Genomic DNA, 25,332 nt, shown 5'->3' on the forward strand with positions numbered 1-25,332 from the left:
TTTTTCAACGTTCTTCAAAAATTATGATTATTTGAAAAAAATACAACACTGCCAAATTAAATTCGACCAACTTGTACCATAGTTCAAAAGATGGAATTTTTTGTCATCTTAAACATATATAATTTTTTTTCAAAAATAGTTTTTTCAATTAAAAAAAAAGGTTATTTTTTAAAGTGTTGCTATTTTGTACTTTAAAGATCTCAGTAATACCTACAGCTTTGTCGAAGACTCCAAATCGATCAGAAAATTTGTTCTCGATATTTTTGAATAGATGATTTTATGGAGGCTTGAACTAATGATGCAAAATTACATTAAACCAACAAATATTCGTTGTCCGAAGTGTCAGAGGAATGCTTAATTTTGCTCTGCCAACTCACACAGCAGTTGCCCCGACCCCCCATCGATTTGCGTGAAACTTTGTTCTAAGGGGTAACTTTTGTCCCTGATCACGAATCCGAGGTCCGTTTTTTTGATATCTCGTGACGGAGGGGCGGTACGACCCCTTCCATTTTTGAACATGCGAAAAAAGAGATGTTTTTCAATAATTTGCGGCCGGTGATGAGATAGAAATTTGGTGTCAAAGGAACTTTTATGTAAAATTAGACGCCCGATTTGATGGCGTACTCAGAATTTTCGAAAAAACGTATTTTTCATCGAGAAAAGCACTAAAAAGTTTTATAAACTGTATCATTTTCCGTTACTCGACTGTAAATTTTTTTGAAACATTTCATTTAAGGAGATTTAATGTACTTTTTGAATCTACATTGACCCAGAAGGTATTTTTTCATTTAGAACAACATTTTTCATTTCAAAATTTCGTGTTTTTCTAACATTGCCGGGTTATTTTTTAGAGTGTAATAATGTTCTACAAAGTTGTTTGCTTATAAATATCACGAGTTATCGCGATTTTACGAAAAAAGTTTTGAAAAAGTTGCTTTTGCGTTTCTCTTTGTTTCGTCGTCCGTGTCTGTCGCGGGTGACCATGAACGGCCATGATCGACGACGACCAACTTTTTCAAAACTTTTTTTCGTAAAATCGCGATAACTAGTGATGTTTATTAGCAAACCCCTTATGTTAATGCATCAAAAAATTTGTAATTGTCTGCTTTACAACTTTGTAGAACATTACACTACTCTAAAAAACAACCCTACAAAGTTAGAAAAAACACGACATTTTAAAATGAAATTTTTTGTTCTAAATGAAAAATGATCCTTCCGAGTCAATGTAGATTCGAAAAGTACATTAAATTTCCTTAAAATGACTTGTTCAAAAAATTACAGTCGAGTAACGGAAAATTGAGTTTCTAAAACTGTTTTAGTGTTTCTCGATGAAAAATAAGTTTTTTCGGAATTCTGCAAAATATTGAAAAACACCTCTTTTTTCGCATGCTCAAAAATTAAAGGGGTCGTACTGCCTCTCCGTCACGAGATATCAAAAAAACGGACCTTGGGGCAACTTTTCTCGATTTCGTGTAAGTTGGTAGAGAATTGCCCTTCTATAATTAATCCACTTTCGATTTTTCGTTTAAATTGTCCTCTGTAAAAACCTACATTTGAACAAAGATTACTGCTCATTTTCCAAAACATCACCAAAATGTCAACTGACTCTTCAATCGAGCAGCACAATCAATCATACTGTTGCGCTACTCCTTTATTCCAACGTTCTGAGAACTGAAGCCATTAGCATTTCACCATAAAATCTCCAAGGAGCGTCCAAGTCTCAAAACCACTCAATTAACGCCATAAAGACCGAGAGAGCATCGAAAAGCTATTATTGCGAAACAATGTAAATCCACGTGCCCGGCGCCAAAAATTCACGAATCAATCACAATAACGGTTCGCCGACCAACGACCACCACCACCACCTTATTTTCGTGGAAACTTTCCCTCCTTCGCTAATGAAGGTTCAAATATGGTGCGCGCTCACCCGCGAATTCGTCTTGATTTGTTTTTTTTTCCTGGCCCAACATTTCCACGGTTTCCACTTTCCGCCACTCACTCTCTGTTCGAGAAAAGGGAAAAAGTAATTTTCTCGGTTTTATGAAGTCATAAACTTAATTTAACACGATTCGCACAGGGTTTAGCGAATGACGGGTTCAAATGTAATAATTTTGAGAGAAGATAATCTTAAAATGTTTTGTTCTGGGAAATGATGTTTAAAAATTTAATGATTCCAATATTATTAAATTATTATTAAATAAATAAACATTAATTTCTTAATTTACAAATCAAGTTTACGCTGAAATTTGAAAACTGTTGCACACATGGCTTAACCATAAACAACGTAACTAATGAAACTTCCTTTCCAACGCCCCGAATACAGTTCCTCTTTAAGGTGCAAACACAATCACAATGTGTGTGTGTTTTCAGTTCTGGGCCCGTAATTTATGAAAATTGAAAAGCAGATTTCGCTTCAGTGAACTTTTCCTTGGCGACGAAGACGACGACGACGACGGAAAAGCAGCTTATCTCGGACAATTTGTCGAAGCGAAGGTCGTCACACAATCAAATGGACGATTCATGGTTCTTTTTTTTTGTCATCCAAGAAGTTCTAGAGATTGTAGGAGGAGGAACCAAAACAAAATCGTTTGCCCGGCGGCACCAAATTATCTTCCAATCAATATCGTCTTTATTGTTGGAACCGGCTTTTGGTGAGACTTGGAGGAAATCCGATAGATAAATTCAGGGATAATCCTCCTTATTGTTATTTCATAAATATTTTACTTGTTTTTTTCTAAACAATTAGTTTCAAAAATTCCCAAATAATGCAAATTCCGAAAAAAAATATTGAATTGAAATTGAATTGAAATTGAATTGAAATTGAATTGAAATTGAATTGAAATTGAATTGAAATTGAATTGAACCCGAGCAGACGGAAATAACTTGGGAAGGTCAGTTTTTGATATTGTGAGAAGATCGAAATATGTTATTGGGATGATCGGATTAGTTGTTAAAATAACAAAAATCAATAACAAAGATTTGTTCGAAGAATAACTTAAACTGTTATTATGTTGTTATTTCAATATCAAATCAATAACACAGAAGGAATCATGAAGGAATAACAAGATTTGTTATTTTGTGCGGAGAGGTGGAGCAGCATAATAACAAAAAATGTTATTGAACTGGTATGTCTCCATAGCAAAAAAAGTTATTGTTTTGGTTTATTTGTAATTTGCAAATAAACCTGCAGTTGCCATAACTCCTCTGTACTAGTCAGGGCTGCAGAGTCGGGTACCTCCAAGCGACTTTGAATCCATACTTTGAAGACAACTCCGACTCTGGATGCAGGATATGACGTCAACGACGACTTCAGTTCTCCAAAAATACCCGACTTCACAGATTCCGACTCCAAGTAAAAGTTGCTGAATCCGATGCAGTCTCCGAGGTCTCACTCCAGCTCGAACTTCAACGTCAGCTCCGACTTCCTGGCTCTGTGAAAAGAATAACAGTTTTTGTTATTCACACTTCAAATAAATCAATTCCGTTAGGGAATATAACAAAATTTAAAAAAATGAACTCTCAAAAGTTAATTTTATAGGATTAATTTCAGCTTAAAACCCCATTTCATGGGGAAATAAATGACCCCGATAAAATTGGTCAAAATTATTTCATAGTTTTAGCCAATTTTAGTAAAATTAGGGGGTATATCAAATAATTAAAACAATCAACTTTCAAAATTTCAACTTTTTAGAATAATTTTAGCTTAAGGACGCCATTTCATGGCCACAATAATGACCCCGACGAAATTGGTCAAAATTATCCCATAGTTCTAGCCAATTTTAGCAAAGTCCCTTAGGGGTTATATCAAATAATAAAAAAAATCAACTTTCAAAATTTCACCTATTTAGAATAATTTTAGCTTAAGGACCCCATTTCATGACCAAAATAATGACCCTAACGAAATTGGTCAAAATTATCCCATAGTTCTAACCATTTTAAACAAATTCCTTTAGGGGGTATATCAAATAATTAAAAAAGTCAACTTTCAAAATTTCAACTTTTCAGAATAATTTTAGCTTAAGGACCCCATTTCATGGCCAAAATAATAATCCCGACGAAATTGGTCAAAATTATCCCATAGTTCTAGCCAATTTTAGTAAAGTCCCTTAGGGGGTATATCAAATAATTAAAAAAATCAACTTTCAAAATTTCAACTTTTTAGAATAATTTTAGCTTAAGGACCCCATTTCATGGCCAAAATAATGACCCCGACGAAATTAGACAAAATTATCTCAAAGATCTAAACATATGTATTTAACAAAAGAAAAAATAATAACAGATTGTGTTATGGACACTTAGAAACTTTTTCATTTGGGCGATTTATGGTAATTTTATTTCTAAGTCAGTATACCGAACGAATAACAAATTTTGTTATAAGGAGAGTTTATGAAATGTATAACATTTCCTCTTATTAGCGTGTTATTAAACATTTTCAATATAATATCACTTCAATACCAAATTTTGTTATTTTATCAGAAACTGTTATTATTTTTTCTTCTTGAAGTTGAACTTCAGGATAAAATAATAACAATTTTTGTTATTTTAACAGGATTTGTTATTGAAATATTATTAATTTTGTTATTACCGTCTGCCCGGGAAATTGAATTGAAATTGAATTGAAATTGAATTGAAACTGAATTGAAATTGAATTGAAATTGAATTGAAATTGAATTGAAATTGAATTGAAATTGAATTGAAATTGAATTGAAATTGAATTGAAATTGAATTGAAATTGAATTGAAATTGAATTGAAATTGAATTGAAATTGAATTGAAATTGAATTGAAATTGAATTGAAATTGAATTGAAATTGAATTGAAATTGAATTGAAATTGAATTGAAATTGAATTGAAATTGAATTGAAATTGAATTGAAATTGAATTGAAATTGAATTGAAATTGAATTGAAATTGAATTGAAATTGAATTGAAATTGAATTGAAATTGAATTGAAATTGAATTGAAATTGAATTGAAATTGAATTGAAATTGAATTGAAATTGAATTGAAATTGAATTGAAATTGAATTGAAATTGAATTGAAATTGAATTGAAATTGAATTGAAATTGAATTGAAATTGAATTGAAATTGAATTGAAATTGAATTGAAATTGAATTGAAATTGAATTGAAATTGAATTGAAATTGAATTGAAATTGAATTGAAATTGAATTGAAATTGAATTGAAATTGAATTGAAATTGAATTGAAATTGAATTGAAATTGAATTGAAATTGAATTGAAATTGAATTGAAATTGAATTGAAATTGAATTGAAATTGAATTGAAATTGAATTGAAATTGAATTGAAATTGAATTGAAATTGAATTGAAATTGAATTGAAATTGAATTGAAATTGAATTGAAATTGAATTGAAATTGAATTGAAATTGAATTGAAATTGAATTGAAATTGAATTGAAATTGAATTGAAATTGAATTGAAATTGAATTGAAATTGAATTGAAATTGAATTGAAATTGAATTGAAATTGAATTGAAATTGAATTGAAATTGAATTGAAATTGAATTGAAATTGAATTGAAATTGAATTGAAATTGAATTGAAATTGAATTGAAATTGAATTGAAATTGAATTGAAATTGAATTGAAATTGAATTGAAATTGAATTGAAATTGAATTGAAATTGAATTGAAATTGAATTGAAATTGAATTGAAATTGAATTGAAATTGAATTGAAATTGAATTGAAATTCGTCGTCGGAATAAAATTCGCTATAAATTAGGTTTACTCGATAGAATCGGTCCAATGTACTTATTAGCACAATTCGCCCCAAAACGCTCGGATTTGTCAGCTTTTGGCTGGTTTGCACGTCTTTATCTCTTCCTCCTACAGAATCCGATTTTCTGGGGTAAAAATCGCCAAGCTAAACACAGCCAAAGAAAAACTAAGTTTCTCCGATACCACCGAAGAATGTTTTGGAAATGAAACTGAGAGGGGAAAACTAGAAAGTAAAATATTTGCTGAAAAAGACATACGAGTCTGACGAGAGAAAAAGTTTAATCCTGCAATTGAAGTCCAAACAAAAACAGGAGCAATTTTACGTTATGCTGACTTTAGTGTTTGTCTGCTCTACATCCTTATCGTAAGATTGGATTTGGCTTGGTATTTTTATGAGTTTTGTTTTTTTTGTTTGTTGATTTCCATATTATCACTTCATTTTATCAATGTGTCATTTATGATTTTAATCCCGACAAGCCAATCCAAACGAAGCATAAATAAAATCATGCTGATGTTTGCAACTGCTTGTGCATGTGTTGATTAAAAATTAACATTTATTCCTAGAACATATACAGAACGTGAATTCTGCTCTCAAGCCCAGGGTTGAGTGGTAGGTAAGTTTATTTCAACTTGTTCCGTGCTGGAAAAGCCTCCTAATTAGAAAACTCCAGGCGATGTTCTAGTACAAAAAGACGGTGTGATCGTGTAAGTTCGAGGATTAAACGGTGAAAAGATGTGTTTGGGCACACTAAACCACACTAAAATTAATATTTTTTTTATTATATATTTTTTTATATTACCCTGAACATTAGAAATGAATGATTTTTTGTCAATTCATATTGTTAATAAAGCTTTTCTTCGAAATTTTGAAATACAGTACTTCTCGCTGAAAGAAGAAAACTATCTAAAAAAGATTTTTTTTTAAATTGGTTTCAATACTTTGTAGGTAACCTCCATCAAGTAAGTGAACAAACCATGTTTAGATGGTCGAATTTGTGCTCCCTTCGGCCGCACCAAAACATTATTTTAACAGTAATTTCGTTTCGTATTTTTGTGGGCCTTCCCTATGACAAAAAAAAGCAATTTTGTGTTACTGATTCACTCATACAAGTCTCAAAACAATTCCGTAGTAACAGTTCAATAGGGCGAATCTGCGTTTGTAAACAAGCAGTCTATCCATTTAGCTAAATGGACAGTTCACGTCAGGTAAGAGGGGGATAGACTGCTTGTTTACAAACGCAGATTCGCCCTATTGAACTGTTACTACGGAATTTTGGCAGCCGTCTATACGAAAATGGTACGTAAATATTCGAAAATCTGTAATTTTTGAAGGAATTTTCTGATCAAGACTCCAAATTCGGCAAAGTTGTAGGTTTTGTTGAAGACCATTCAGAAAACCTCGATTTAATCCTACCAGGGGTGAGATTGAGCCTTTCTTACTAAAGAATATAACTTCTTATAATTCATAACATTGACTTTGCTTATTTATAACGTCAGCACAAAAGAAAGTGACATGATACAAAAAATCTTATGATGAAAGCAAGGTATTATTCATGATGTGTTTTCCAAAAGAAATTCAAAAAGCAATTTTCACCAAAAGAATATTTTTAATCGTACAAATTCGTAATCAAACAAGCGTTTATGACAAACGCGAGCATAGCAAGCTTCCCATGTGCCCGTGATGACGCACACCGCGGTTTTGGTGTTCTAGTTTTGGTACAAGCCCATAAACCGAACAAAGCAGGCGCAAAGCAAAACCAAGGTACAAGTGAACCGAGTGTGCCGCACAGTGCAGGGTAGCTTGCCATTCAGCATCTACGAAAGTGAGAGAGACAGAGATAGCTATTTTTACAACCGCACCACAACACACTCAATTGCGATACCTTAGGTAGATAACCATTGGCGTCGCGAGCATTGAAAACTTTGTAAACGATATAAACGATGAAAAGCTTAGAAAGCTTCTATTGGAATCCAATAAACTCTGTTAAATAAACTTACGAAATCACGACAAAATGAAGCCTACTTTTATGTGATTTTAGGAGCACGTGGGAAACAAATTGTTTGTAGCCGGATGAATGTCCTATGTCACAAAAGTTTTTGCATAAACATTGGACAGTTATGCAAAAGCGGACAGGGCAAAAGAAACCGAAAAGCTACGATATCTTACATGTTGTAGGAAACATCGGTAGACAAGCAAATACAAACGAGTACGTATATCTCGAGCCACAAAATATATGCGCCAGCATTCTCGCGCCAGTATTCGAAGCTCAACTTGACAACTTGTCGACTTGGCCACGAAGCGTCGATAATCGATGCAGTGTGATTTTTTAGCGATTTTTTCGATTAAAATTTATGCTGAATCGTCATATTTACGAACATGAAAATGACGTCCAGCCATAAAGTAAAACCTATACCTTTATTTAGTAAGAAAGGCAAAAATAGGTTTTAGTAAACTCTTTCTCGACATTTTGCGGGGTCTACCGAAATATTTCGTCGGAGGTCTAGAGCATCTTTTTTTTGAAGATTATTTTTCGATTTTATGGGAGATTAGTTTAAAAAAGTCACAGAAAATCGATGCATTCTTGGTGATATCACTCAAATTTCTTATGAATATGTTTTGAGAACTCTAACCAAGTATATTAAAAAAATCGAGCCAAATTTACAAGATTTCTAGCATTCTTGGAAATTACCACCAAAATCCAAGCTGAAAACCCCGATACTACCGAAAATAAATCTTTTCTCTGTACAATTTGTCATGAAAATTCAGCAACACATTGCCCGGATACGATTTTGAGCAATAAACAATGCAAAACATGGATCATTTGATTAATAAGCTGTTTATTACCCAAAAAGTTCCTAAACATATTGTTTGATTCCTCCTCCACATTACACCATAACATTAAAAACATTTTAGAATCAATCACCTAGTAAAGAACAGTTTTCTGAACAAATTCCACAAAAAGTATCAGTTTTGGTTCAATATTAGCAGAGATATGCCCAATTTCCTAAAATAAATAGTGACTCTCCAAAATTTCTTGATTTAATTCCCTTTCACGTGTTCGGCACTGCCTACTAAGTTTTGTAATGAATGTTATAGAATAATTTTCATGAATTTTGTCAAAACTTATTATAATTTTTATGTTTCAATAAAATATTATCATCATAAAAATTATCAGTTAAAAAATCTTCGATTCGCATTTATTAAAATTCATGTTTGTTTCCAAGGATACTAGATGACACAAGAAAAAAGCAGGTTCTTATTTTTTTTAACTTTCATTTTTGAAAGGGTTAAAATGGATGAAAATAAACGTTTTTTTGCATGTTTCTACTGTGAAATTGTCTCAGGAATACGAATATGATGAAAGGTAAAAGAGTTTATTTAATATGTTAAACTGCCTTACCCAAAGCGTTCTCAGTCTCAGATGGTAGTAACTGATGTTCCCTACAAGCTGCAGGTTGAACCGAGTTGATATCTGAAGGGAACACTTTTTTAATTGAATTTGAAAATTATGCTATTTTTTCACTAAAATGCCAAAAATTCCCTTTAGATTTCACCGATTGGGATGCTTCTCCCTGCATTTTGTTGCACTTCTTAAGCCCTTTCAGATGCATTTTGAATTTTGAAATTAAATTGAATTTTGCCTAAGTTATAGCCTTTTGAATATTTTTGACGTTTTTGAACCTTTAAACTTTGTGTCCCGATTTGCCGAACTTCCCGTTGACCTAGAGCGCTTATATTTTGGCCAGATGTTAGTTTCATATGTACAAACAAGCCCTGAAAATTTCAGGCAGAGGTGAGGTCCAAATGACGTCCCATACAAAGGGGTGTATGCCCTGTTCGTGGACTCGCTTTTAACACACAGCCTTATTGCTTTATGTGGGACCAAATTGCCTTGCGTTGTTTTTTTCAGCCAGCTGTTTTTGCATTTGGGACATTTATGTGAAATGGGCAGTCCAGGCTTTTGAAAAGGATGTTTCACATTCATCTGTAAAAAAAATTCCCGATTCGAATTATTAGTTTTTAGTATCTAGAACAGTGTTTCTCAACCGGTGAGGAATTCTCCCCTGAGCCATTCTAGAGGGGGGGAATGAGGATTCAATAGAAATTCAATGTCTCAAATCATTATCTGACACATTCTTTGCTACTTTCAGTTTCTTTGATTAGTAATAACAACATTTGTTTTTTTCCCAAAAATAATTATTAAAGTTTAAATTTCTGTGAATTTTGACATTTCTTGAAACAGTGAAATGTTTTTTTTTGCAATTCCGTCGTGAAACTACTTACTTTTCCTGTCATTCTTGAACGACGAAATAGCCTACTTTTCTGTACCAAAAATAACAGAATCGAATAGCAACACTTTTCAAAATGAATGCTGAAAAGTTCTACTTTTCAGCACTCAAATGGGTGCTGAAAAGTTGAACTTTTCAGCACTTGTTTCGAAAAGTAACACTTTTCAACATTTTTTGATATAAACGATTTATTGACAAAATACATAAAAATTTGACTTAAAATTTCACTCAGTGTGTGTTTTTTGGAATTGCAAAAAATGTTGTATGGAACTCGTTGCAAAACTTGATTTTTTCAGCACTCTTCGTATTTATCCAACTCGGTGAACCTCGTTGGATAAATGTACGACTCGTGCTGAAAAAATCCTCTTTTTGCAACTTGTTGCATAAACTACTATTTTATATTTCATTTGTATTTTTTTGGACACAAGCAGATTTTTTGTGACAGATTTTTTTTGCTGGTTACTGTGAGGTTTTTGTACACATTTTAACAAGAACAATTGTTTGATAAATAATTGGAAATCGAAAAAAAGTTTTTCAAATATTATTTAAGATTATTTGAACTCTTCACATTTTTTATTGTAGTCTGTCTTCTGCCGCAGATAATTATTAATTTTATTTCATATTTGTAATTTTTTTTATAATTGTATTTATTTATTGTAATTTAAACAAAAGAAGTTTGCACGGAGAAAAAGAGTTCTAAAATCGTGAACAAGCGTTCATGATAATGGGAACCACGAACAAAGTGTTCAAATCCCATGGTACGTTTTGGAAATCGTACCATGGGATTTGAACACTTTGTTTGTGGTTCTCATGTTCATGAACGCTTGTTCACGATTTTGGGAACTCTTTTTTCTCAGTGTGGAATAGTGGCTTTACTTGTTCAAGAAAAAATATCAAATAAACAAACAATCAATCAAAATCAAAGCGGCGTTGTCTGTAAGTTTTTTTTTAATTAAAATAAAACGTTTACAAATACCTACTATAGTTTATTGCGAAATATGCACTTAAATTTGTTTTGAAAATAGTAATCATTTGCAAACCCAAATATAATGTAATTATATTTGTGCATTGATACAAAATCAATCAAGGGGGAATGGATCGCTTAAGGTTGAGAAACACTGATCTAGAACGTCATAAATCGAAAAATTTATTCTGGATTCTTAATCATCAGAATGCCTAACATTAGAAAAATACTCATGTTTGCCAAAATGTTGCAAGTAGCAAAATCGATTTAACCAAATCGAGTTCATAAATTGAACATTCATAGCAATTCAAACCAAGTTACGACTGATGGAAATAAAAATGATTCCAGGTTATAAAAATGAATCCCAAAGTGCACAATTCGGTACAATCCTTTGCACGAGAAGCTCCGATTCAACCGAAGTCAGTAAGCCAACAAGAACGGCACAACCACGTGGGTGGAGGGAAACAAACACGCCCTCCCCCTTTTTGACTTGTATTGTTGAACTTTGGTGGTTCCTCCTCCTCCCTCCATCCACAGTAATAACAACAACATCGCAGCAGGGTTAGATGTGGGTGTTTGCGGGTAGTGCACGTATGCCATCACGTGGTGGGCCCCCCCTTTTTTCGGGCAAAATATTTACTTTTTTTCACGGCTTGGTGGTTGTCCCACCTTCTTGGGCAAACATTCTTCTACACCCGCACCACTGCCCTTCGCCATCCTGCCTTCTCTTCCGGAAGTACGTAATTGAGGAAATAAAAAACGGATTTTGTGAATTTTGGTGGGTGGGTACGTGCCCCGGATCGGTTTTGGATGGGACCCACGGGAAGGAAAACACACGTTCACAACTCAACACCGAGAACAGCAACAGCATTTTTGTTGGGGGGCGTTGTCGAAATCGAAATTGAAGCTGATGGGACGTGAAGTGAGGCTTTTGACTTCTTGAGTGTTTGTTTTGGGGAAACTAATTTTGATGGCGTTTTGTTGAGATTTGTTTGCCAATCGAATTAGGCTTTTCTCGATTATAGAGAAGTTCGAAAGAATTAGAATCATTAAATTCTTTTCATGTTATTTTTTTTTACAAACGATTGAAATTGTAAAATTATTGAGAATTCTCCTATAATACTATTCAATTCCTGAAACTCAAAATTCTAAATTGCAATTTTTCATACCTGCTAAAAACAGGGAAAAATGAGAAAAACAGATAGGTAAAACAACTCCCCCACTGTGGGCACTTCACAATCTGCGATGTTTTCCTTCCTCATTAGGACAGCGTGGAAAGACAAAACGAGTCAAAGGAAGCAGGAGGAAAAAAACACAAATCCTCTGGAAAAGGCGCTCAAAGTTCAAGTGGCCGCTGCCACCACAGCCCACCATCGAAAATTCCACCTCAGGGGGGGAGTGGGCATCCATATCTGGAGCAACAGAGTGCAAGAAAAAAATTAAAATAATGAGAAAACTTGTTTTTTTTCAGCGCTCCGGAAGAAAAAGTGTAATTTCTTTCAACGGAAGTTGAAAAGTGTGGCAGGTCAGAAATCTCATGAATTTATAATTAATTAAAGGTAGCAATTTGGCTGTATTTGCATAAAGTGTCCATAACGTTTAATGGGATGTTGATTTTTGCCCTTTACCTTTGTTTGGAGAAGCTTACCGGAATGGGGAAATTGAAATGATTATGAAGTGGGGGGACTGGATTCGAGGTACCGTCTGGTTATCAAAATAATAACGTTTTGATTTTAATCTGTTCACTCAGTTCGGAAACGAGCTTTATATTTGTGCAAGTGAAAACATTTTCTTTGTTTTTTTAAAACTTAATATAAATCAACCTTTTAGCTTTCATCAGCACCTCTCTGGTAACCAAGCCATCAAATATTATGATCATTTGTAGACACACTGGGTTAATCTCTGGAAAGCTCAACTAGACTGTTTCAGTTAATTCCGATTTTCAAAATATATTCTGTATCAGATAGAGCGCTTAACTGATTTTCATTTTGTTATACTTGATGAGAAAATCAAAAAGAAATGTTAATTTTAAATTATATTTAACTATTGTTCTGATATTCGATTTTAACCATCTACTGAAATAATCGATTCTTGTGTAATTTTGAATTTTGAATATGCAACATATTTTAGAACAATGTTCAAGTTTGTTATTTTAAAATTTTAGATTTCTCATGGATAAAAAAAAACAAAAAATCATTGGCCAATGGAAATTTTATTGGAAATGTCTCCCTTGTTTGTCTCTCTTCCAAATTTATTTTCAAATCAGAAATTTTTTCTTTCGTAAATAATGAATAAAGGGGTTTTTTTTTTAAATAATCTTCACGCAATTTTTACTGTAAAAACAATACATTATTAATTACAACATAACACTTAAAAAGGATTCATAAAACAATTTTTGATCATTTTGAGCTAGTTGAATTGTTTTTTTTAATAATAAATCATAACTCAATTCAATTTCATTAGAATTCAATTAAGTCACAATAAGATCATTTGAAGTAAACACGGATACAAAACCTGTAAGCAAATCCGGTAACTCTGCGTCGTCGAATTTGACAACAATGAAATTTTTCCAAAATCGTCAACATTCCAGGTCAACTGAGTACACTTTTGGACTCGACCTTCACCGATTTGGACTAAACTTGGAGGGAACGTCCATCTATCGATAGTTAACACACATTCCAAGTTTGGTGCTGATCTGACCATCCCTCTATTTTTGACGATTTTCTATTTTTTTTCTTCTAATTATAATTTTGCAACTATTTGACAAAAGGCTTTCTATCGGTTGCATATAATAGAAAATTGTCAAAGGAATTCGATAAAAAAATAAAATTTTAACCCTTAAATGCCCACTAATATTATATTTTAACCTTTAAAGTATTAAAAATCAGTTTTGACCAATTCTTTTTGTTTTTATTTGTTTTATTTTATCACCATCCTAGACGATTTTACAAAATAATCAATGTAGACCTCAAACTAAAATGAACTATTGGCGAGATACAGCGATTTTATTGAAAACAATTTGATTTTGCGCTGCACTCTGTCCTATGAATTCAAATCCGAAATAAGTTTCACACATATGGGTAATTCTCTATCAACTCACACGAAATCGGGAAAAGTTGCCCCGACCCCTCTTCGATTTGCGTGAAACTTTGTCCTAAGAGGTAACTTTTGTCCCTGATCACGAAACCGAGGTCCGTTTTTTGATATCTCGTGACGGAGGGGCGGTACGACCCCTTCCATTTTTGAACATGCGAAAAAAGAGGTGTTTTTCAACAATTTGCAACGGTGATGAGATAGAAATTTGGTCTCAAAGGGACTTTTATGTAAAATTAGACGCCCGATTTGATGGCGTACTCAAAATTCCGAATAAACGTATTTTTCATCGAAAAAAACACTAAAAAAGTTTTGAAAAATCTCCCATTTTCCGTTACTTGACTGTAAAAAAATTTGGAACATGTCATTTTATGGGAAATTTAATGTACTTTTCGAATCTACATTGTCCCAGAAGGGTCATTTTTTCATTTAAAACAAAATTTTTCATTTTAAAATTTCGTGTTTTTTCTAACTTTGCAGGGTTAATTTTTAGAGTGTAACAATGTTCTACAAAGTTGTAGAGCAGACAATTACAAAAATTTTGATATATAGACATAAGGGGTTTGCTCATAAACATCACGAGTAATCGCGATTTTACGAAAAAAAGTTTTGAAAAAGTTACTTTTTGCGTTTTTCTTTGTTTCGTCGTCCGTGTCTGTCCATGAATGGCCATGATCAATGACGACCAGCTTTTTCAAAACTTTTTTTCGTAAAATCGCGATAACTCGTGATGTTTATGAGCAAACTCCTTATGTCTATATACCAAAATTTTTGTAATTGTCTGCTCTACAACTTTGTAGAACATTGTTACACTCTAAAAAATAACCCTGCAAAGTTAGAAAAAACACGAAATTTTAAAATGAAAAATTTTGTTCTAAATGAAAAAATGACCCTTCTGGGACAATGTAGATTCGAAAAGTACATTAAATTTCCCATAAAATGACATGTTCCAAAAAATTTTACAGTCGAGTAACGGAAAATGGGAGAATTTTTAAAACTTTTTCAGTGTTTTTTCGATGAAAAATACGTTTATTCGGAATTCTGAGTACGCCATCAAATCGGGCGTCTAATTTTACACAAAAGTCCCTTTGACACCAAATTTCTATCTCATCACCGCTTCAGGCTGCAAATTATTGAAAACGCCTATTTTTTCACATGTTCAAAAATGGAAGGGGTCGTACCGCCCCTCCGTCACGAGATATCAAAAAACGGACTCGTGGGACTCGGATTCGTGATCAGGGACAAAAGTTACCCCTTAGGACAAAGTTTCACGCAAATCGAAGAGGGGTCGGGGCAACTGCTGTGTGAGTTGGCGGAGAATTATCCATATAAAAACCGAACTATGTGGGATTCATCCCATGTACTTCCAAGTGCTGCGCAAAATCAAACTTTTTTCAGTAAAATCACTGTATCTCGCCAATAGTTCATTTTAGTTTGAGGTCTACATTGATTATTATGTTAAATTGTCCGGGAAACATGATGGTGATAAAATAAATCAAATAAAAATATAAAGAACAAGTCAAAATTGAATTTTAATACTTAAAACGTTAAAATATAATGTAAGTGGGCATTGAAAGGTTAAAATTTTATTGTTATTGAATTCCTTGCAAAATTTTCTATATAATGCAACCTGTACAAAGACTTTTGCTCAAGTATTTGCCAAGTCAAAAACAAAAAAAAAATGTTTTCAGAAAATCGTCAAAAAAGAGGGCGGTTCCAAAAATAGAGGGATGGTCAGATCAGCACCAAACTTGGGATTTCTGTTAACTATCGATAGATGAACGTTCCCTTCAAGTTTGGTCCAAATCGCTGAAGGTCGAGTCCAAAAGTGTACTCAGTTGAGTGGAAGGTCATCGCGGAAATTTTCAAGTTATCGCAGTTTTAGTGAAAAAAATCGATTTCTTGCCGTTTTCGTCATTTTCCCTTTTTCAAACATGGCGCGTCGAAAAACCCAGTTTTTATTTTCAAAAAATCGTTTCTAAGAAAATTTAAAACATAACATCACCATTATTTGATATGTTATGTAAAATTTTCCGAGGAATCAGGTAAAAATATTTTCAGACAAAGGCTCTTTGGTCCCGAGACCTTCAAAGCAGCATTTTATGTTTTCATACGACCTTTTCAAATGTTAAGCTAGATTTTTGAAACTTTTTACTATTTTTCCCAAATAGCCAAACTAATCACCTTCCTTTTGCGTCTAAGACAGCTAAAATCGAATCATGCTGTTTTCGTGGAGAATTGCTGTATAAATAAAAAATAAAAATAAATCAAAATACAAAAAAAAATGTTTTCCCATAATTTGAAAAATTTGAACTGAATTTAGTGGATAAGATATCACAAAACAGCAAAAAAAAATACTTTAGCTCAATTTAAGATACGAAGGTAGTTTTCAAAAAGATTTCCAACTTTTGAACCAACCTGTTCTCCATAATTGGTCTCAGGACCCAATCCCTTTCGAAAGTGGGAGTCTCGAAAATTTACTGCCCCGCATCCGGGGTAATGTGTGCTCGTTCGCTCTCAAACCCAACTCATCTGGTGGAGCTGGCAGGCCAAAGTTGATGGCACTTATGGCATCATCGGAAAATTCGTTTGGTCCGGCCGGGTGGCCATCAATGGCGCTGGTGAAATGAGCAGTCTGTCCCGGGTTACAAGAGCTTAAAACTCAAACGTGACTAAACTGCCAAAAAAGGCTGCTGTCCTGCTGCTGCTGCTGTTAAGGGGAACGCATTTCGCGTGTTCCAGTGTTGAAACCGATGCCGACCAACATTCCAAGTGTCCTAGAAGGGAGTCCCGTGCCCGGAACGGAACCCGCAGTCGCTATGAATACTAAAATAACAACCCAAGGGGAAATACATCCTGACGGAGAATATGAAAGGAAACCGAGAGGCGATGTGATTATTCGATTTTAATTCAGAATATTTTCGGTGGATATTTTTCACTGGGGTGTCACTTCCGGAAGGTGATATTTCTTTCTGCCGGATGGATGTTACTTTGAGGCGTGTGGTACAGCAGACCATAAATGGCCCTTTTTTATTTTCTTTATGGTGCCGGTTCCTGAATTCGGAATTTTGTTTTGGGGTCAGAGATTTATGGCTCAATATTTTTGAATTATGTACCCGTAATTGATACCGGGTTTAGAGGTTGTGTTGAACGTAATAATATATCGATTTAAAACGATCATTTCTATGGAGCTTTTATCAATTAAAATATTATTCAACTTGATTTTATGCAGTGTCAGAATCTATTCCCATTAGACCAGTTTCTGGCATGTGCACACAATTTTGTTTATTCATTACTTATGTTAAAAATGAAATAACGAAAAAAAACAATGGACAGTTATCCATATCGCCAAACCAAGTGGAAATGGATTTTCCGGAAAAAAATCTTCAAAAAAGTTCTTCTTTTGGATGTTGGTGTCTCCAGAAGAGTTGTTTCAAAAAAGAGGTAATTTTTGACCTGATTGAAATTAAGGTTCTTTCCGATTAGTGGGGAGAACTAGCCCAACAAATGCTGGAAAAATCTCAGGAGTAAATTATAAGGAAACTCTTAATGTTTCTCGAGCTTGGGAGTGAATTTCTTTGTTAGATAATCATACAAGACCATAGATACAACAAATATGACCGTAAAATTTCATCACTTTCTTTTTTTCTGAAACTCAACCCTAAATAACTGATTTTAACGGTTTATTTTGAAATAATATTAACAAAAGTGGTCGTAGAAGCCGTTTTCTTCGGTCGTAAAAGAGCAATTCTCTACGAAAACGGTATTTTTTCTTCAATTTTAATTTTTGTATTTTTTAATCCGGCTGAAACATTTTTGGTACCTTCGGTATGCCCAAAGAAGCCATTTTGTTTCGTTAGTTTGTCCATATAATTTTCCATACTAATTTGGAAGCTGTCCATACAAAAATGATATGTGAAAATTCAAGAATCTGTATCTTTTGAAGGAATTTTTTGATCGATTTGGTGTCTTCGGCAAAATTGTGAGTATGGATACGGACTACACTGGAAAAAATTATACACGGTGAAACAAAATTGGTGATTTTTTGTTTAACTTTTTGTCACTAACTTCATTTGCAAAAAACACTATTTTTATTTTTTTATTTTTTGATATGTTTTAAAGGACATCAAATGCCAACTTTTCAGGAATTTGCAGGTTGTGCAAAAAAATTTTGACCGATTTATGAATTTTTGAATCAATAATGATTTTTTCAAAAAATCGAAATATTGATCGCAAAATTTTTTCCACTTCATTTTTCGATGTATAATCAAATTTACAATCAGAAAGGACTTAAGTGAAATTTTGATAAAGTGCACCTTTATCAAGTTAAATTCATTTTTTGGTAACTTTTTTAGAAAACAGTCGCAGTTTTTTTTTTTTTAAATTAGTGCATATGTTTGCCCACTATTGAAAAAAATATTTTTGAAAAGCTGAAAAAAATCTCTATATTTGCTGAGATATTGCCATGCAAAGGTTTAAAAACAGGAAAATTAATGTTTCAAGTCTCACCCAAACACCCACCATTTTCTAACGTCGATATCTCAGCAACAAATGGTTCGATTTTCAATGTTAAAATATGAAACATTCGTAAAATTTTTCTATCCTTTCGAAAAAAATATTTTCAAAATTTTCAAACAAAGACTATATAGACTAATATTTTAAAATAGCGTAATATTGAACGTTTGACCCTTTTAAAATGTTACTCTTAATTTAAAAATTTTGAAGATATTTCTTTTGAAAAGATCGGAAAATTTCATGAATGTTTTATATTTTAACTTTGTAAAGCGAACCATTAGTTGCTGAGATAACGACGTTAGAAAATGATGGGTTGTTTGGGTGAGACTTAGAAAACATCAATTATTTTCCTGGTTTTAAACACTTGCATGGCAATATGTCAGCAACTAAGGTCGTACCAAAAAAGTTCAAAAAAGCAAAATGTAGAGAATTGCCTCAGCTTTTTTTATATTGTTTTCAATAGTGGGCAAACATGTGCACTAATTTAACAAAAATTAAAAACTGCAACTTTTTTCAACACAGTCACCTGAAAATGGATTTATCTTGAAAACGGTGCAATTTATCAAAATTTCACTAAAGTACTTTTGAAGTTGAAAATTTTTTGCGACCAATATTTCGATTTTCGGAAAATATCAGTACTGATTAAAATAATCATAACTCGATCAATGTTTTTTTGCATAACCTGGAAATTTCTGAAAAGTTGGCATTTGATGTCCTCTAAAACATTTCAGAAAACGAAAAAAATTAAAAATATTGTTTTTTTTTGCAAATTAAGTTTTAGTGACAAAAAGTCAAAAATAAAATTACCAATTTTTTTTACCGTGTATCATTTTTTTCAGTGTAGTCCAAATTAATACCTAAAACATTGCCGAAGGCACCAAATTGATCAAAAAAATCCATCAAATATACAGATTTTTGAATTTTCATACATCACTTCTGTATGGATAGCTGCCAAATTTGTATGGAATATTATATGGACTAATCATGCAAAAAGGCTTCTTTGGGCATACCAAAGGCACCAAAAAAGTTTCAGCCGGATTTAAAAATACAATAAAAAAATCGAATGACCGAAATCTGAGAGAACTGCTCAGAAGCCATTCTTGAACAAAGTTGCTTGGATTGGCATGCCCACAACTTTCTAGAATAGAAGAATATCCCCAAAAATATTCCTGGAAAGTTGGACTTTATGAAACTTCCTAATCGTGAACTACCCTTATTTTCAACTAAGCTAAAAGTTGCTCCTAATTTTCACTATTTTTTTTTATCTGGACCACTGAGCAATGTTAACAAAGTCAGAAAGTTCCGTTTAAAAAAAAACACTGAAATATTTTTTTTCTCAATCTTGTAAAAAGTCTAAAATTTATTAAGTTGATTTAAAACATGAGTATAAACGTTATAAAATGCAGTCTTAATATCAATTTTTTCAACTCTTTTCAATGAAGATTTCAATTTGAGGCAATATTTTAATTGCTTCCTAATCTCTTTCTTTAAAATTTTTGAAACTTTGATGGGGACAAACACTTTGAAAAATATTAGCTTGAAAGCAACGATTCCGCATCACAGAATATATACTTAAGGTACTGTACAGGTGTATTATGCCTTCTGCGATATTGCAAACTTTGAGACACCCAAAAATGCCCATTTTGATTTTAAAATTCATAGTCTGTCCTCGTCCAATTCTTGAAATTGGCCCACCCCGTAATTGTGTTGATTGCAAATTTCAACCATCACGAACCATCAGTGTTTTGTGTTCCATCGCGAAGTTCCAGGCCGTGTGCTTTGCCCGGCAACCTTTTTGCGTCACGTTTTATCAGCACTGTAATGACAGTGCAAGCCGTCGTCCAGAGGCAGCTCAGTGCAGTGATCTGTGCATCAACTTCTAGGACGACGACTAGTTCTACACAGTCCTAATGGGAAATGTTGAGCCACCAGCACCACCTGGGAGGGGACCGAAATCCTCAACATGGAATGATGTACCGGTGGGATTGTTTATGAAGGAAGGATTTCACGATTGTCCATAAACTTGGTTCACTGGGCAGAAAATACAAAATGTACATCATTGTTCCATTCGCAAGGTCTGGGTGCAACCAAACACGTGTTGTTTTAGGATGTCCCCTTACAACTTATGTGATTCATACTGTTCTGCCGCTATCTGTTTTTTTTTAATCCACTTGTATTAATGGTAACCCTAACCTCCGCTGTCTAATATATTCCGACTGGCTTAAATATTCCATTGTACGACACAAAACAAAACCTGACTCATAGCTCCACCAAAAGCTGGCAATGGCAGTAGTAGCAACAGTCCTCTTTTTCCACATCCGTGGCACATAAAACATACCGCCGGCATTCCAGAACCTCCCACAACAATGATGTAAAGCACCGAATGTCAGTCGTAAAATGGCTCGGGAGGGGAAGCACAAATCATCATCGTCAAATTGTACCGCGAATAAAGACAACCAACGGAACGACTGAGCCAGAAAGAGGGGTAACGCGCAGAGTGATCTCATAAGCATCCTGTCGAACATCCTCGCTGCGGTTGTGTCATTGTGTGTGTGTGTGTGTGTGTGTGTGTGTGTGTTTTTGAAATGCAGCCACGCACGTCTTCCGCTTCCTCTGAGAGGAACAATGTTGATGGGTTTTAGATGAGTGAATCGCGAAAGGGGACTTGAAATATATTGGAAACTGGCTAGTATACCAGTGGGAGAATGTAAAATCTTGCTTTAATGGCGGAATAGATGTTGTGATTGGATTCTCTAAAGTTTAACGGTGCACATCAACCAAAGCTTTTGCACTCAGATTTTTATTACAGACATTAAAATTATGAGTACTATCGAAATATATTTTTAATTCATTCCCTAAAGTACTGTCCACAAAGTAATTTACAATAATGTTTGAATTATTTTACAACCCCGTTGTTTCAGGATTGGGTCCGTAAGTTGGACAATTTTTGAATAAGAAGAAAACAACTCCCTTCGTTGCTGCGCACCCTTAAGGCTTGTAAAATCAACTTTTACAATCATTGAAAGATTTATAATCTTTACTTTTGACGCAAGTGGACTGCAGAGCAGAATCACAGCGTTTTCTAAAAAGTATTGAAGGAACAAAATTCTCCACCGTTGTAACGTCACGCTACATATTTGCTCGTAGAACAGCAACCGAAGCGTTAAATCTTTACCCCAATCTTGATTCTTGTGACAAATTGAACGTACTTTCAGAATCTTTGTAAATATTTGAAATTTCCGCGTTACAGCGAAAAACAGAAACGAAAAACCGTTGTAACGTCGCGGCAGAATGTGTCGTTGAATGTTTTGGAATTTATTTTTCAATCCTGAAATTTTCATATTTTTCAAAATTGTGTTTTAAAATATTCATAATCAAATTCTTTGTATGAAGAATACATTTTTTTTTTAATTTTGACTGTTCATAAATGTTAAACATTCCTTTTTTTAAAAACAATGCGTTATGTAAAAAAAAAACTATGTAAATTGGCTAATGCCGAAACGTAAACAAAGAGATGATCCTGGTCACGTCAGTTGACGTTTACATTAGGAACGAGCAGGACAGATTCTTTGTGTACACTTCGGCATTGGCCAATTTACATTGTTATCCGTATTTTTTTATTTTGAAATTTTTTGATGTTTTCACTTGTGTTTTCAGGAACAAAAACAGCAACTTTTCAGCCATAGACAAATATGAAGAAATTGATTAATTTTTTTTTAAATGTGTTTTTAGAAAAATAGAAATTTTAGTTCAACAAAATGTTCAACTTCAATTTTTAATGTAAAATCAAATTTGCAGTCGAAAAGTGCATTACGGTATCTTAAAATGCATTATATACCTGTCCAGTTGTTTTGCAATCATTAGTTTCCAAAACATCTAAGTGATGACCAAAATTTTTTTTTTGCGAAAAAAAAAGTTTTCGCGGTGCCATGCATTTGAATTTCATAAAAACATGCTAAATATGAGTATCAACACAGAAAAATGCCTCTTAAACGTATAAAAAAAAAACTTAAAGAGAATTAAAATTAAATTGAGTTCGGGTGATACCCTAGAACTAAACTATGAAAGCAACCGTGTGATTATAATATATTACGATTAGTCACACAGTTATTTTTATAAAAGTTTAATGAACCTCACTTATTTACTCTGGAGGTTATTGGAGGGACTGTTCTGATTTATGAAAAATCATTAGTTTTAATGTTTTTAACCTCAAAAATAGGCGAAATCTCGAAAAATCTTTTAAAAAATTCTGCAAAACTTGTTGAGTTGAGTTTTCATTCACAAAAATTATATATTATTAAATATTTTCAAACAAAATAAAATCACATAAATCCTACCAAAGCAAGTTTCCCGACTCATTGATCCGCCAATAATTCGGCTTTTGTATAGTGCCTTTTCCCACTCGACCCTTTTAGCTTACGCCAAATTATAGAAACTCAAGCGCCACCCTTTACGCGTCGACCTCCTTCGTAATAGGGCACCCTATTAGTGTGATTGCATGCTTTTGCCAAGCGCATTACTCTATATTTGGTTTCGTACCGTGATTCCGCCCAACTCTCCTCAGCAAGTCAACCAGAAGCAGCTACAGCAAGCATGGAAGGATATTCAACATTTGTTTACTCCACTTTACATCCTCAAGATTCATCGACTCAATCACTCAACAACAGTCGAACCGGTTCTCCAGTATTACATCCGAGGGACAGACTTCAAGTGTTGCACATCTCATCATCGTTGTCGCTCACTACCGTTGAGAACTACACACACTTGACTCTTCAACATTGTGTATTCACAGATTTTCCAAAGAACCACTTCAGACGGAGATCCGAACTTTCAAGCATCTAGCATCCAGCGTTCGTATTGAGTTATATCCAAATTGATTTCACGTCTCCTTAATGACCAGGATGTATCCTGAAACTAACGAACTTGTCTTGTGTCTTCTTTTCGTTGGGAGTGACCTCCACGTGTGTCACATATCCCCGTTGTATCCTTCGCTTTCTGCACTACATGCAGCTCAATAACAAAATGATGAACTTCCCTTCAAAAAGGGGAGAAAATGAACTTGCCACTAATCACTTTTCACACATTTCCCACCCGGGCACAATACACCCCACACCGGAGGCAAAACTGTTGACCTGCTGTGCGTTGTTCTTGTTTCATAACACTCAACAGTCGAGATTTTTCCCGCGAAGCGAAATTTCCACGGACAGGGAGATCCTTCCCAAGAGCAAGACCGCACGCGTCCACAGCCGGCAAACGACTGAGTGCTCGCTCGGGGAAATTGGCGAGCTTTTCCTCCCCAACAGAAAAACAGATTCTAGTACCGCAGCACAGTTTTTGTCGCGTGACATTTAGCGGTGTTGTGACAAATGGGGTGTTGTCGCGTGCAGGTCAGTGTGACCGACGGCAGCGTGATTAATTTTCAGGTTGCGTTTACTGATGACGCGGGATGAGGTCCATTGGGTTAATGGCGGGGTGAACTTGGTGGTGAGCTAGTGAGTGTTGGTGATTGGTAATTAGAGATTGAAGGCTTGTCAATAAATAACGGAATGATGAATGAATTGGAATCAAGCTTCCGACAAAGATAGAATTTATGTCAACAATGCAATTTTGTTTTTCGTTCAAATAGGAAAAAATAAAAAATACAAAAATACAAAAATACAAAAATACAAAAATACAAAAATACAAAAATACAAAAATACAAAAATACAAAAATACAAAAATACAAAAATACAAAAATACAAAAATACAAAAATACAAAAATACAAAAATACAGAACCGCAAAAGACCGTTGAATCCACAATGACTCATCCAAGCTTCTTGTGAATTACAGGTATATTTTCAAAATATTCAAATTCAAGGTGAAAACAAAAAAAACAAAAATTTAATTTTAAATTTTTCAACATTTTTTCAAGATTTAGTAAAGAATAATAAATAATAAATGAACCTTGCGTCAGTCATCATAGTTTGTCCAGAGAAAAAGGAATAATAATACTCTTTGAATACCATTGAACAAAGCACCGCTTGTAGGACTGACAGCCCCTGGAAAAAAATGAACAGGCGCATAGTTCTGCGTCTAATAGACAATTTTGTTCTTAGCTTTGACACAACACTTTTGGAATTTTTTTAATGTGCCAATAAACAAAATTTTCATTTTTTACTTTTTGAATGTTTTTGAAACCGCATTGAGTCAGAGCCAAAAAAAAATGAAAATGATTGATTGATTTCAAGCAAAACAATGTAGATGAGCCAAAGTCAAAGTGTCAACAAACAGTCTATCCTGCTTACGTCAGTGGATGTTTACATTAGGAACGAGCAGGACAGCCGGGACAGCCTCTTTGTTTGGCTTTGGCCCATTTACATTGTTTTGCTTGATTTGATAAAATTGCCATCATTGCCATCATAGCAGTCCACTCATCAGAAAAGGTACATTTTTGAACCGTTATTTGTCAATTTATTTTGTACCCCTTTATTTTCGAATGTTACACCACCCCCACCTCGGCAATGGCCACCACCTGGACGCCGCCTACAAGGCCGCCCTCGCGCTGCTCAAGCAGCAGATCGTCAACCTGCACGACCCAACCGAGGTGACCATCTGTGCGCGCTGGATACGACGGTTCAACGAGGCCCGGCCGGAGGAGAAGTCGAACCGTAACCGGTTGATCCAACTTTTGATCGAACAGCTGGCCGACGACAACCTGAGCTATCCGTTTATATTTCTGAACAATCTGGATCGCCCACTGC

The 25,332-nt window shown here is 34.0% G+C and overlaps 1 protein-coding gene across 5 annotated transcripts in view; it reads right to left on the reverse strand.

The window, feature by feature from the left end:
- LOC6051594 overlaps window positions 1–23,847 on the reverse strand; it is a 73,645-nt gene extending 49,798 nt beyond the window's left edge. For all 5 annotated transcript variants that reach the window (XM_038264765.1, XM_038264764.1, XM_038264763.1 and 2 more), the window contains exon 1: window positions 23,131–23,847. The gene's annotated coding sequence lies outside the window, so the exon portion shown is untranslated. The remainder of the gene's footprint in view (window positions 1–23,130) is intronic.
- Window positions 23,848–25,332: the final 1,485 nt, after the last annotated feature.

This window comes from Culex quinquefasciatus, chromosome 3 (assembly GCF_015732765.1).
Source record: "Culex quinquefasciatus strain JHB chromosome 3, VPISU_Cqui_1.0_pri_paternal, whole genome shotgun sequence".
Taxonomy (NCBI): domain Eukaryota; kingdom Metazoa; phylum Arthropoda; class Insecta; order Diptera; family Culicidae; genus Culex; species Culex quinquefasciatus.